Below are 14,618 nucleotides of genomic sequence, written 5' to 3' on the forward strand. Positions count from 1 at the left end.
GTAGATGCAATAACCGTGAATTGGTGAGTAGTAAGTAAATATGCATGTCAGTACATTAGTTTCTTTTACATTAATAGCTAACACAGCATAGTGTAAAGGTTGTATGCAGCACATATTATACATGTTGGCAGCAGCCTGTGTCAGATACAATTTTAAATGGCAGCATAAAAGGACAGCATTTATTCTAAGAGATAGAGGCAATAAACACACTTCTAAAACACTTGTGATGTGCTGCAGCTTAGCGTTCAATCACCAACACAGACTGAGAAATGACTATTGGCACCATTTTCTGAGTTGAGTGGTACACTTTGTTTTACAACCTTAGCAGTTTAAGAAGAAAGAGCTAATACAATTCCAGAAATTGTGACTGTGCTGTGATTTATTTTGTCCATAAAAAGGCATGCTGGAATGACTGAGATTACTTCCTGGAAATGACAATGCCGGTAAAAGATGATAGAAACATTTGGCGGCCACTGTCATTTTTGGCCAACTCGGTTGGTTTTTCATGACAAACAGAGCATGCAATGGCATTAACACTGACTGAACTTTTGTTCCACTCTACCAGCTTGTTTCGCATTTCAAGATGCTACATTAGTTGACATCATCCACTGTGGAGCAAGTACTTGTGCCTAACACATTCTGAATGTGATGGTTGTAAAGTAAATCATTCTAGTGTGTGTGTGTGTGTGTGTGTGTGTGTGTGTGTATGTGTATCTGTGTGTGTGGTTTCTAAAAGCCCTTACAGCTGCTTGTGTTGTTTTCTTAAATCTATCATCTGTATCATACTTTATCATTCTTATGAGAGTATTCTCTGCACTTTGTTACAAGATGTGTGATCTACTATCACATCTAAAGCATCAGTAATGATGACAAAAGAATGTTTCATATAAAACAGCACCTGTCAACAGTTGAATCCCCAGCAATTTCACGAATTCATCCAAATACCAATCGTGTGGTAGTTTCAAACAATACAGATGTAATTAGAAAGAACAGCATCACAGCATGATTCTGTGTGTAGCTCAAAACATGACTACAGTTTCACCCACATATATATCCTTAAAGTGGTTATTCCTACTGATGTCTGGTTGAGTTTCCCAGCCATTAGCCCTTCCACAGAGTTTCTGCCTTGTCAGCAGGCTTCCTTTCCCAATTACTGCCTGAGCAGAGGCCCCAGGTATGCACTCTGATTCAGCAATTAATGCTCTGCACCAGTGCTCTGGACAGTGACCCACTATCTACCCCCGCTGCCTCCCCACAGCCTCCTTGGGTTTCAGTGTCTGTCTGGAGGGGATTTTGGATGCACTTGGAGCTGGACCAGAACAATAGCAAATGTTTTCCAGGGCCAAGGATTTCTCACCATCACTCCCTCAGAAAGGTGCCAAGCATTGCAGTTGATGGATGTGACATGGTTTCATTAATAGAGAAGGAAAAATAGTCCTATCTCACAATGTTATCATCGGTCTTATTTTTTTGCAGATTCTGGTTCAAGGTGTATTTTTTTTTTTTTAAGTTATGTATTAAAATTTGATACCCTCGGTAAAGCAGAGATGAGGGTTACAGATAAAAAGACATCTTGTCACATCTCATCATGTGCAATGAGAGAGTGAAGGAAAGTTAGGGGGCGGGGTATTTTTCACTAATGTCTTTTTGCAGTGATCATATTTCAAACTCATCGACCCCAAAAGAGTCACTCTCAGCCAATTATTCAGTTCCACACGCAAATCCATCACAATTTGAAAAGGCGGTAGCCAGTGACAATTTCGATAATTATGGAAATAGCAGTTGTCTTTGTGCAGCTATTTAAAGTTGGTGATAGAAAGTTGTTTATCCAGCCTCTTCACACTCTGCTGAATTGGCAATGACTGTGGACAGCCTCCTTTGTTCTGGTTATTGCACAGAAGGAGTATTTGAAAATGCACAGTGCTGTAAGTACATTTACATCTACTCCAGGAATGTATGTCAATATTTTACTCAAGAGTTTAATTTTATAGCCTCCCAGACAGATCATACATATGATTTATTAATGCATCAAGAGCATCAGAATCCTTTACCTCAGGATGGTTTGGAGTTTTTTTTTGTTTTTGTCATTTCTTGTCATTTTTTGTTACCCAATATCTACTGTAACACTGGTGTATTATGCAATGAATTTCAAAAATGCTCTGTTCAAAGACATTTTGGGACAGCATTAACACTGGTGCGTGACTTCACGACACTCTTTGGGATATTAAAGATTAGAAAAAATGTCTATAACCTTGCAAAAATGCCTATTGTGAACACGACTCAGTGTTTACCACTGCATCATTTTTATTTATAAAACTCTCTTTCAAAAGCTGCCTCAGTATATAACTTCTCCTCTCAAATTTAAAACCACTGCTCACCAGACCAAATCTCAGGACTTTTTTTACCCCTCAGGTAAATACTGAACTTGAGAAGACTTCCTTCCTCTACTTTGCACATTATAAATAGAATCAATTGCAGAGGATTTAAATTTTTTTAATGTCTCATCCCACTGGCCAATATTAAACTTTTCATTTCAAATCTATTTAATGATGTCCGGAAATGTTTCTGATGCCTAATGTGCTTCAATTTTGTATGGTTATGTTCTTCGTACGTATATGTGCTTTTGTTATCGTCTGGTTATGATTGCTTTTATTTCATAATAAGTCACTCATTCAGCCATAGAACAGCCATGGGCAAAACCCTGGCAATACAAGCCATTTATATTATAAATTGAAAATACTTACAGTAACTACCATCTAATCAAATAAATAATGGGCAAAAAATAATAAACCTCTTGTCTCAGGTAATGGCTACTTTTAGTAGCTTGGAAGCGCTGTATTGATGGCATTAACATTAAATTTTACATGAGCAATTCAAAATAAACTAAATTACAATAACCCGTTATATGACATCCAAAGCACCTTACCAACAAATGTAACACATGTCCCTGTGTCCCCTGATTTCATATAGAGACGTGCTAATGAACATCTGCCTCTTATAAGCATCTCATCAAGGGGTGATTATATTGCAGGTGATAAATCCCTTAGTCTTGAAACATGCGTCATTACTTCCAGCAGTGAAGCACTTGTGCTTTCTCTCCTGCTAGTTTCTCTGTGTCTTTGTCAAGACTATCTCAAAAACTAATTAATTTGGCAAAGAAATTTGCAGACACTTGGCCCAACATGTTGATTAATGTTTAGATGAAATTTCTAATGTTGTACAGTTCTGTGTGAATTGCAAAGTATCACAGAAAGTGGGAACATCAAAATCTCCAAATGTTCAAGACAAGGGAACCGAACACAAAGAATAATGGTTCAGATTTTCAAGTTGGATAATTCCTCAGCATCACAAAAGAATTTCATTCTACCTCTAGTATTATCAAAGTAATTTGTGTGTTAAATCACAAGCATTAATATCCAAAGTCGGAGGTTGTGCAGAGTTAGGTATAAAAGAATATGTGAGCATATACGTCACACAGGTTCTGGCCTCTTGGAATAATGGCATAATCTTAAATTCATAGCTGAGGTTGTTCAACAAGGTTGGTCCAAAAAAAGGTGAGCTTTGTTCTCATTCCATTAAAAAATTAATAGACCCAATATCATTAACATAAATACAATTTATGTAGTTATTATACAATTATGTATTATCATTTAATTGTGTTTACATAAAACCCTATATTACCTTTGAAATATTTTTGGTTGAGGTGGCTGACTTCTCCGTAGCAGTTTTATTCATGAAATCTCTGAGTAATTCACTTTGCTCTGCTCGCTGCATAAAGAACTCCAGTTCCGGGAACTGAAAATATCTATCTGTTGGAGTGGGTTTAATCTTTGTTGTTCTCATAACAAGCAAAATAAATATTCAAATTGTTTGTTGAATTCTGGAGCTCTCAAAGGGCTTCTCATTTCAAACTCCTTGTGCCGTGGAAAATCCACATGCAGTCCCCTTTACATACATTGTTGTATGGAGATTATGTATCGCTACGACATGAGAATGGCAAAATCTAAGTTTTATGCTAAAAAACATCTTAGTTGGTTTTTTGTGGTTTTGGCTACGAGTTGTTTGCATACAGAACTGGAGCCACACAGGGCTATTCAAACGTCAAAGCAGAGAAAACAAGCTGGGTTTAAGTGTATTCTAGTGACAGAGAAAGTTACAAAGACATGGCAAGTTAGAAATTTAGTAGAGCCGAGGCTTTGGAACTGGTTTTTCAAGGTGGAGGTGTTGAGGAAAATGCAGACACTACGCCCGCATCATACTTTTCTGAGGGCGAGAGGAATTTTGGCAATGGGATAGAGCCTTATGAGATTAAGTAAGTAATGCTATTGTGAAAATATCCAAAATGTGATGGATTATGTAGGCTACAGTGTAGGGAAATGATGTGATCTGATTCACAGACCTACAATGGAAGAAGCCTATTGGATGGATAGAGAGAGCTTAGGCCGCTGAGGAACAATGTGTGTGTGTGTGAGTTTGTTTTCCAAACAGCATTTTGAGTAATTATTATTACCCAGTATAAAAAGTAGTTTTATTTATTTATTTTCCTAATCTGTCTCCCCCAGACAAACACAAATATCACCTCCTGCACAGACATTGCACCCAGGACCTCCACTACAGCCCACCACAACCAGGGAGAGTCCCAAAAGGAGAGGGGTAAGAGGAGAACCCCTCTCTCTAGAACAGACACAACCTACAACATCTCAGCAGAGACCACAGGGGAGGAGAGGATAGAAATCTCCCCCTTCTCCTAGCAACCAGTCACAGACCTCACCAGGCTCCATGAATGCTGTTTAGGGATATGCATTGGCAAGAAAAAAAGACAATTCCAGGCAAAAATAAAGCCACGGGGAAGTTCTGTTTTTTTGATTAATTTTGTTTTTATGGGTGAACATCCCCTATTATAGTGTATAGGACTCTTTACTGGGTGATATGTATAATTAGCTGAGGCTGTGCTGATTCTGGGGTGTGTAAAATTTGATGATACTGGAAAATATGCCAACTTTAGCAAAGGAAAAGCACACAGTAATGCAAAAACGTGAGGGTCTTATTGTGGGTCTTGAAGGGTTTTATGCTGGTTCATACCTAAATACAGAATAGAGTCTAGCATCAATAATTTACTTGTGCACCTATTCCTGGCACACACACATCACATGAGATAGCGTGGAAAAATACAGTGTATTATGGTGACAAGCAGGATGAGTGTGCTTCAAATAGAGTGTGGTCTCATGGGAATGGAGCCTGGGGCCATGGCATCCATCAGACCATAGATGAATGACTCTGGCATATACTCTTCAAAGCATGTACCTTGTAAACAGACCATTACTTCATCCATTTGAGCTCCTATGTCTGGGAACACAGATGGGAATTTGGAATAGTTAAAAGAAAAGAATGTGGGTATGGAGTCTAATGTGTATATGACAAAAATGCATTTTTTTCCCCCACACAGGTTTGTGTGTTGTGGTTTCTGTGTGTTTGTGTCAATGCGGTTATACATGCTTGCCTCAATACACTTGCTCATTTGATAGAAAAGGCTGGTTGGAGATGCTGTGTTCCGTTAGTCCAAACATTAATTTGATTGTAGTAATACGCCTGTCTCTGCTGAATAGACCTGGTTGATCAAATTAATTTGTCACTCTCCTGCTTGTTTGGCAACAACAGTGTTTGCTAACTGGGAAAGACGGTATGGAGCCGATCTGAGAGCGTTTCCTCCCAGCCCAGCCCACACGCAGAAATGGAGGTTCTGGACCATCAGGTTGCATTGATGCATGTAGAAGCCTCCTCTGATAGTTAGTCCCTTTGGCTCCGACGCTCAGTTGTGGTGGTGGTGGTGGCGGTGAGGCACTGAGCGTGCTTATGAGTGCATGTGTGTGTGCATGGAGAGCTAGTGGATAATGTTATTTATGGGATATTGCACATTGACAATGCGAGCCTTAACTGGAGCACAAAAAAACATATACCCTCCACAATTGTGGCTCCAGCGAGAGAACTGTGTTAAATTCTTTATCAAGATAAAATCCTGATCTTGTGTGATGCAACAATGAGTTTGCCCCCTCCTTTATTTTGAAGCTGGAATAAAGCAATCATACATCAACCAAATGACTGTAAATACACAGAAACTAAATGTATGTATCCAGTAAAAATAACAATACTATTTGAAGATATCAGATGTGAATTCATACATTTAAAAGTGAGAGAAATTAATTGCAGTCTTTTGATTATCAATCGGTTATTGCCGTACCTCAAATTCACAGTCAGAATCAACTGTCAAAAAATTTCACTTCTTTCCAGTGTCCAAATCTGGTGAACTCTACATGCAAATTTGTGGCGTTGATCAAAAGCAAGACAGTGGTGACCTTTGATAGGACAGAGAGCTGGAGAGTCCACAACAGAGGAAGCTACCATTGCTTATTGCCCGTCTTGCACCATTCACTTTTACTTTTTAAGCTGTGAGCATTTGCAAAAAAGAGCAATGGTTTGCAGACAGTTATGAGACAGTGGGCATTGTTATCACTTGACTCAAGGAGATAACGTCACAGTGAACAGATTTCTTTTCCTGGGAGTTCTTTTGTTGAGATTTCAGATTCAGATTTTATTTACTCTAGACCACACATTGTGGTATGGAGTGCAATCATAGAGCAATACAGCAGCACAATGATGAAAAACTAGAATTAACTTTAGCACAAACCAAGTAACTTAAAAATTGTCAGAATATTACTCTAGAATGCACCTAGTTTGCATATTATCCCTGGTTTATCCGTCTGCAATAATTATCTAAGCTTAAACATTGACAAATGGTTTTAAAAGTTTTTAGGCGGGTACTTCTTTTTATTCTCAACTATACCTGTGCTTTTGCATCCAAACAGAACCTAATATTCATCGCCCAGGTAGTTTATCCCTTTCCAAATTCACAATACAAATCACTTGATGAGATACTGTTGAGCTCATAATGCCACTTTTCTCCTCTTCTCAACTGCTAGCTTGAGCCATTTGACATTATCACACCTCTGATCCAACCAAAGGGAGATGCCTCATTCATCTAATATTTGCTGAACAGATGTTATCCATGGTGGTACATATGTTCCAGTGACTATTTGAATAAACAATTATACATTGCATGGCCAACTTTGTTTCTATCCTTTTCAACAAACTCCCTAGTAACCAAAAACTCTTATTCGATACCAATATACAGTGGGTATGGAAAGTATTCAGAGTGTCATAGCAAAGGGTGTGATTACTTATGTACATGTGATATTTCAGTTTTTTATTTTTAATACATTTGCAAAAATTTCTAAAAAACTTTTTTCACTTTGTCATTATGGGGTATTGTGTGTAGATTGATGAGGAAAAAAAAGAATTTAATCCATTTTGGAATAAGGCTGTAACATAACAAAATGTGGAAAAGGTGAAGGGGTCTGAATACTTTCCGTACCCACTGTATATAGTGGATATCTCCCTAACCACTGTTACGCCATGCCTCTAAAATGGCTGCCTTCTCAAACACTCATATTTTGCATGCATACAACATAACAGGTGGCATAAGCCTGTTAAAAAGCTCCTGCACTTGCACAGTCAACCAAAACAGTTCTAGAGGGGTGTCTACAGGCTCTTCTGTAGCACATTTTAATTGATCATTTTTAAAGATGCATTGCAACCAGTGGAGGTATTTTTTATTTTTATTTTTTTAAGCAAGCTTGGAGTATTCATGTGATTTAAGAACTAAGCAGGAGGGCTGAGGTAGAAACAGACAGACACGAGCCACAAAAGCAAATACACTATTTAAAATAGGCCACAGATTGGATTTTGACAGCTGCATCAATTTCTGAAGATAAGAACTAATTAAAATGCTCTGAAGGTAATAATGAGATCATTCTAAAAAACAAAAACATATTCTGAACTGAAATAAATCTAATGTAAGCTTAGTTAGTTAGCGTTGCTGGCTAGTTACTTGTCATAGTAGGACATGTGTGCACATGGATTGTTACCTTTAACTCTGACCAAACTGTGAACCTTTCCGGGATGAGACTTGTACAACAATTAACGAGTCATCCTAATTCATGTGATATGGCCACACTCAACACTCACAAATTTAATCTACGTTAGACTCGACTAAATCACAAAGAGTTTGCAGTTAAAGTGATTAGACTCAAAGTGAAAAAAAGTGGGTTTCCGTGAGAGCTGTGAGATTGAATCAGGGTGGATTGATTTGTGTTTTTTCAAAGAAACCTGTGACCGATGGACATCAAAAACAGTTTTAAAACGGCTTCCTATAGGGATTGACCATGAGATGTCAACTTTAATTGACGTTGACGTTAATTGAACCATTAGTACTTCAACAACATATTCCAAACCATATAAAACTTCTCTATCATGATGTTTGTCAACCTTCCCTGTGCCACCTCTCTTGTTTTCTCTTCTCAAATTAATTTTTGGCCACAATCTTCCATGAAGGTAGAGGAAAAAAATCAATGCATTTCAACCAAACACAGGATAATTGGTTGGCCATTTAGTTTCGGGGGTTGAGTGTTTTTTCATTACTAACAATGGCATTCATAAAGTTTCCAACTCAAATGCTTTTTGACTGAGCAAAGCATGTATGAACAAAAAGAGAAAAGAGACAACCCATCAGCACCAAGTTATTTCTGAATGAGACCTTCTTGCAAACATATTTTGAATATGAATACAATGTGAATGCACTTTATGACTCAAATTGTCTAATTTGATACTAACTACAGCTTGTAAACTCCACTCCTCTATTTGACGCTGATCAGTGTCATCTACAAACATTGCCTTTGCCTTCAAAATGTGCATAAACTGCTCTGCAAGTGATGAGACCCAAATACCCAAATAGAAATGAATGTGTTCCATGACTTGTGTTTTCAAATGCTTGCAGTCAAAGCGCTAACAAGGGTTAACAAGGGCGCATTTCTTAGCCAACATCTGCAGCTATTACTGCAAGTATGAATAGACGTGCAGTAATAGCATGCATGTCATTTTATGAAGAGGAAAGAATTTGCAGTAGAACAATGGTATTATCGCCTCACTTCAGCTTTGACTCTTTCCATTCATTCATGTGGTTGTGGGGATTTTGTCATGCAGTATAAGAAGAAATCTGCAACTATTCAGGACTGTACATTTTTCTTTTCAGTGTGTGATCCTTTAAAGGAGACATGTTATGCTCATTTCTGGGTTTACACTTGTATTTGAGGGTGCTAACAGAATAGATTATATGCTGTAATGTTCAAAAATCACATTATTTTCCTCATACTGTGTGTACTGCATGTAGATCTTTTCATCCTCTTTCTAAAGGTTCTTTTCTGCACCTCTCTCTTTAAGCCACATCAGCTCTGCCCATAGACTGTATAAAAGAAATGGACGTAACAACCAGGTCAAGCCCCCAGGAAGTGTGCCTGGCTTTGAAGCCACTTCAACACAATGGCTAAACAGTGCAATTACAACAATGGCACATGACGCCATTGGGCCCAGAAAGACTTTTCTCTTAGACTCGCATTGTGCCAGAAATGTCTACTTTTTTTAAATAACTAGTTTCACCATCAAAATTGAATGAGTTTATGTTCTCACCTGCTAATTTCTTCTTCAATGCAGCCTGATGTTCATGTAGTAAATTAAAGCAGGATATGCCTCACCGAGTGGCTAACTTGTAATTGAATGAACATAAAATTATAATCTTCTAGTGTGATTCATGCATAAACAATGACATAGTGTTTGTTATGCTAACAGTGAAGTTACTTGGCCCCACCACCCAGACTGGTAACTTGTGTTAACCATAGACTGTAGGTTTGTTAACCCATGTGTTAATGTAATGGTAGCTATTCAGTCAACGTTAATGTAACAGCTGGAACTGGCCATCTAGAGGTGCACTCAGGAGTAAAATGTCACTCCTTTAACAGACTGTACAGACTGTTTACTGCTGTTACCAATTTGAAAATGTGTACACACAAACTCATTTGTGAGTACTGAAATTTGATTTCACAGCAGTTTGCAACTAAAGTTAGGCCTATTGTAACTATTTGTTTATTTATGTGTGTAAAATGTTATATTGAATTTTAAATAAACCTGTGAATTAATGGTACACAGTAAATTTTTCCATTAACTACAGAACATCATGTGGCAAATTTTTCCAAATTTGCCATATGCCTCGCAGTGAATTTAGCAGGACATTTGGTCAGTTGGTGTTTTCAGTGTTTGAGTGAATTTCTATATTTATTTGGGTCTCCATTAGCCGCCGCTGTGGCAGCAGCTGCTCTGGAATTGATAAGTCCATAAGACACATGAACAAAGCAAACAGTAAATTAAAGCGAACAGTAATTAATCGCAAATTCTGGCAAAATGTGTTCTTCTATGATAACAATACTTTACGTGAGATATACAGATGTGCACCATGAAAACCGTCAACAAACTTCGGGAAAGAGCTTCCTAAATACTTTTATTGTACATGATCATCTCCATTCATTTCGACAATATAATTATAAATCAACAGCACAGAAAATATGTATAAAAGACTGTAATCAATGGTTAAATTTTTATAAGAAATACAGCTATGGTTCAAGGTACAGGTAAACTTAACTGTTACAAGATCAGTTCGTATCATGAAAAGAGGCTGTTAAATCACCAGTGAAACAGTTTTTAGTAACAAGTGTACATTTCTGAAAGAAACCATTATATAAAACTAACACTTCATACACAGCTTACAGTGCAACAGTCTGTAAACTCAATGAGCAAAGCCCACAGCCTGGGTAAAAGAAGTAAAGCTGCCTTTACAATTATAGTGAGAATAGTGCAACAGTATGCAGGTTGGCTGTAATGCATAGTTGAAAAAGCTATTGCAGCAATCCATATGTAATGGAGGTAAGGAACAAAAAGTCCATGAGCCATTATTCATCATGAGTCCTTGTGTGTGAGAAAGCAGGCTCGCAGCTTTAAAGAAGAAGCTGTTCTGAGGTCTATTCATGTTAAACAGTGTCTTGGGTTACTTAAGTCATTATGAAAGGGACAAAAAGGCAACCTGACTAAGAGTGTCTGAATGTAAATTTGCCCCAGCAACAACCCCTCTCAAAGTATGTGATGATCTCGGAACAGCACACAGAAAGTATAACAATTGAGACCAGTGAACTACGAAGATTTAAACCATTTACATTCTTTTATAGCTACGTCTGACATGGGGGAGAGAGTGTCAAATAAAATGGGGTGGCAAGGCTTAAGAGAATAGTTAGAGAATAAACAGTGGGAATAGGAGATGCTGCAGGGAACAAAGACGAGCAGAGCTGGTGAGATTGAACAGTACCATGACCGCAAGTGTGAATTAAAATAAAAAATACAATAATAGAAAAAATATCATTCATCACATAAGGCATAACACTGTGGACTGTATTCAGAGGCCAAAAACAAGAATCCATTAAGACAATTTCAACAGCGAGCAAACTGTCTGACATGAACATTGCACTGTTGCTGAAATTGGGCTTTAATGGATTCAACAAAAAAATTGTTCACCTCCTCGTGGGGAAATTAACTCCGTTGTTCAAAAATGGTCCAGGAGTGTCAAACCTTATCTGAGGGTGATGTCTGATGCTGCCTCTCAAAAAACAAACGTATGTGGTCATATCGCTGTTCACAAACCTGCGAGATTTGTCCTGACACCTCAGACCACCCTAGTTGAACCAATACATGGAGATTCCACCAACACCAAGGATGCTCCCCATGATCTTTGCACCTGTCTTGGCCCAACACAGGACATAGCTGTCCCCAATGATTCAGCTCATGGCTGAATGTAAACAGAGAAAAGGGCAAAAAAAAACAATGTTCTTATACGAGCTCCACACACTGATCTGAAAAAATATTATTCCATTGGCTTTGTTTAAAAAAAAAAAAGTCTGCTGTACTATTTTACTTTAAACAGCAATAGAACAGTAACTATTACTCATTTCTGTGGCATTGTGTGGGTGCACATACCATGATGAGTGCTCAGCACTCAGAAAAACAGAGAGAATCATTCCAGTAGATGTTTTTAACACCTGTCATCAACAATAAAGTGAACAGGGTGTGCAAACAACAGCCTACAAACACTTGACCAACTGGACCACCTGGAAGAATACACATTAATCAATAACAGTGTTCAGTGGTGTAAAGTTAAGTGATTTGCTGGCTGTGGATCAAACAGCATGCCAATAGGTAGCAGATAGGGAAGCTGCAATAAAGTTATTGTTCCATTACTGATAATGAATTGAAACCTCAGAATGGAAAAATAAACATTACAGCTAATAATTAACTAAGATTAATTCACTACATCCACAGACCTCATTCTGCATTTCACTGTCACCGTTAACACTCAAGTTAGGCAACATAACCCTAAATTTAAAGGTGCAATGTTAGAATGTTTTACCATAAGTGGTTGGCTGAAAACATAGTTTAACTTTAACTAACACACCATAGCGTAACATAGCATAACCAGCTACAATAAGGTGACAAGAGTAACATGTAGTATATTTAATATTCGCCACTATTAGCATTACTTTAGCACTTACTAGTGAGCTAAGAGGTTTACCTTGAATTATGGAGGCTACCTTTGTTAGCAGCAGCTCTGCACTGTGTAGTGGTGCTGTCAGGTCACCGGGCTCTCAATGGATCCATCTCGCTCCTCTCCAGGTCTACCCTTGTGTCCAAATGTGGTCGAGATTAGCGTCTTGCTAATAGTTCAACTGCATACAATTCACAAGTCACATTTATTGGCAGGATCTCATTTAAGTGCATGTCAAATTAATACCAAAACATTACCCACTGACAATACATATCACTAAACATCCTGCCAAAAGGCAGATGAGTGCACATAGATATATTCCCCATAGTCCTACCCTTCAACACTAGCAAACACTCACTCACTTTAACAGCAGCAATATGGCGCGACCTGAGACGTCAAACTTGCTTGAACATGGCGTCTTTCCGGCATAATTAACTCACTGCTGGCTGACTAATATGCTCAACAGTGCTTAAAACACATTTTCTTCCGTTACAGAAAACTAATGTCTGATATAAAGACTTAGAAAACTACTGTGTAAAACTGACGCTCATGAAAAACACCGACTCAACATGGCGACGCCGGTCGCGACTGTTAGCTACAAAAGTGAAGCTTGATAGTTAAACGCACGCATCAAATCATCTTAAAACACTTCAAACAGCGAACATTAAATTCACATTAGAGCCTGAAGCAAGTTAGGCAAGGAAAAACAAGTGTTGCAGTACCTGTTGATGACAGAGAGAGGACCAAAGTTAGCTTCTTGCTCAGACCAGTTTGTTTATTCCTGAGCTGTGCAGGTAGATAGTGGAGCCACAGTGGCACCAGAGCGCCACCTACTGACTTAAAACTGTATTACCTTGGTGTAAACACTGTAGAAAATAAGTTAGAATAGTTCAGTAATTAACAAAAAATTAGGGGGTGTCTGTTTGAATAAGAACTAAACACATTTTATAACCTACTACATAAACTCTTTCCTGATGAGTTTATGGTCTCAGGCGCTCGTTTAAAGTCCACTTCTTACACAGAGTTCACAGTGAGTGAAAGATGGAGAGGGAGAGGAAGGGTGTGGTCATTCCTGGCAGTCTGGACACTTTGGGGACACACTTTTATTTTGAAAAGACATTAAAAGACATTAAGACGTGCATTTTGCATGATTCTTCCCATTTAGGTCAGGCAGAGTGTAATGTTTACACTGATGTAATTATTCTTCCCATTCCAAGTAAATGTACACACACAGCTGAAAAATAATTCTGGGAAGGCTGGAGCCAATCCCAGTTGAAATTGGGCGAGAGGCAGGGTACACCCTTGACTGGTCGCCAGTCAATCACAGGGCTGACACATAGAGACAGATACAAATTCCCGCTCACTTTCACAGGCAATTTAGAGTCATCAGTTAACCTAACCAGCATGGACTGTGGGAGGAAGCCGGAGTACGCCGAGAAAACCCAGGCAATCACGGGGAGAACATGCAAATATGCAAACTCCACAAAGAAAACTGCAAACCAGCCGAATCAGCGTTTTTGAACCTGGAACCTTTTTTGCTGCAAGGCAACAGTGCTAACCACTGTAAACATGTATTTTAAATAAACACCTGAAGAAAAACATATTATTAATGAACATTTATTTGGAGCAGAGGTTTAACCGAATCAAAGGCACACACTCGCGCAAAACAAACTGATGAAAACTCTTTTTAGCTCTGTCAAAGTGTCAAGTGACTGCATTGTATTGAATGGGGGTTTCAAAGAGGGTTCATTCAAAAGTAAAAACATCTTGCGCTGAGAGATGAAACCTTTATAAACAAATTCTTTTGGTGCCAGAAAACAGCACGACACATTTAATATTCAAACCCTGAACTTTGCTTAAAGGCCAACATCAAACACCTTCAAATAGTACATTTAAAGCATATTCAGCAGAACAGACAGGAGAGGCATGGCATCATTCCTGCCTTCCTTATGCTAGGCTTCCATACAACCTTTAACAGCTGAGAGTGCAACAATAGCTGTAAGCCGCTTTCCATGGTGTCTGACTCAGTCAGTCTGTGTGGGACAGACGAATGTTTATAAGGACATCAGTTTTTTATGGCTTAAGC

This window comes from Pempheris klunzingeri, chromosome 10, assembly GCF_042242105.1.
Source record: "Pempheris klunzingeri isolate RE-2024b chromosome 10, fPemKlu1.hap1, whole genome shotgun sequence".
Lineage (NCBI taxonomy): Eukaryota > Metazoa > Chordata > Actinopteri > Acropomatiformes > Pempheridae > Pempheris > Pempheris klunzingeri.